At 48.5% G+C, this 1,545-nt stretch overlaps 1 non-coding gene across 1 annotated transcript; it reads right to left on the bottom strand.

Moving 5' to 3' along the window:
• Positions 1-977: 977 nt before the first annotated feature.
• On the bottom strand, positions 978-1,169 carry LOC145342730 (U2 spliceosomal RNA). Its single transcript, XR_013886597.1, has one exon. It is a non-coding gene; the product is annotated as a U2 spliceosomal RNA (small nuclear RNA).
• Positions 1,170-1,545: the final 376 nt, after the last annotated feature.

Below are 1,545 nucleotides of genomic sequence, written 5' to 3' on the forward strand. Positions count from 1 at the left end.
GAAAGAGTTTCTGAGTTTCAGGCCGGAATCTGCAAGACTTTCCCATCCCACTGCTGTGGATGGAGATTTGGCTGGCCATCAAATTCTCTGACCTCACTGCAACAGGAGCATGGCATGAAGGACGGTAAGATCATGCTCCAGATCTTACTAGCCCTTCACTGGTGGAGTGGTCTGAAAAACACCACGGGACAGCAGAAAGTTTATTTTAATACATTAGCGAGCAGTCTCTCTGGACCTTGAGCCCACATAGAAATTTCAGCAGGCACAATGTGACATCATGCTGATGCCATTTACGAGAGCTCTATATCAGTGTGAACCTGGTGCCTTCACCTTCAAGGGAGATTTCAGAGGTAACACTGATGCAGATAGAACCCTCCGTGGTGTGTACTGCTCAGGGGGCACTAAAGAGGACTTGGGGGACACAGACAAGTTCAACTCAGAGCCGGGGTGGGGGGTCCCAGAATCACCATTTCTGCAAGGGGTGTTGGGATGGGCTATTTGCGAGGCTTCTCTACTCTACTCTTCATGTGGATGCCCCTTGCTTTAAAGGGGTTGTGAAGGTTCACACAAAGGCAGCGCTTCCCGTGTCCTCCTTCCTGGGTCCCTGTCCATATCACAGCTGAGTGAGTACCTTCCCTTAGTGGGAGTTGGCAAGAGGGTGGGAGGGACATAGCACTGCCATTCTCACATTCCACAGGATCAGGGTGCCAAGTGATCACGCTGGTCCCCCAAGCTTGGTGGCACAAACAGACAGGGTGAAGGCTCTGTGCGTGAACAAAGTGAAATTTAGTAACGTACAATCAGAACAGAATGGTGACCTTAGTGCAACAATGCATCTATTCACCTAGATTCACCTTTTTTTTTGTTTTTATTCCAGTTCAATCAAATCAAGTCCAATTCAGAGTCTCAACAAGTTGGGACATACCCGATCCAAGCTGACAAGACAGGGCTCTCACCTCCTGTCTTGGGCTTGATCTACATGATCCAAGCTGATTGGAGTAGGTGTAGCTCCTCCTCCAAGGCTTGATCTCATTTGCATTTTAACCAAAAGGCCGAGATGCCACTTTAAAAAATTGCTTCAAATGAAGCTAAAATGTGACCTAATGACTTCAACCAAGCGCAACATGTCGATATTACACTTGATCTTAGCCAAAAGGCCGAGAACTGATAAGAACAGATACTACACTTCACCTTAGCCAAAAATTCAGCTAATGCATTGCCAGAGTCTGCTGGTTCCGGGGCCTTGAAGATAGTCCAGCATGTTCCAGTGTACAGCCTGGAAGAGAAGGCACAGGGCACCAGTGCATTACAGGCGATACGGAGGGAACATTTGGGACGTGAGAAATGACAGCATTTGAGTGGAGGATTCACACTTTTCTTTGCTGCCCCCACTTCACCAGTAACGCAAACACATTCTTCCTCCTCCAAGGCCAGCTCGAGGGCTCACTCCTTAAAATGTATGAGGGTTCGCAACTTGGGCATGATTCCAGCTGGCTGCGCCTGCTGATGTCTACTGTGCTCCACTTTGTCCTGCACTGACACAGA

This window comes from Carcharhinus amblyrhynchos, chromosome 4 (assembly GCF_965287045.1).
Source record: "Carcharhinus amblyrhynchos chromosome 4, sCarAmb.v2.hapA, whole genome shotgun sequence".
Classification (NCBI taxonomy): Eukaryota; Metazoa; Chordata; class Chondrichthyes; order Carcharhiniformes; family Carcharhinidae; genus Carcharhinus; species Carcharhinus amblyrhynchos.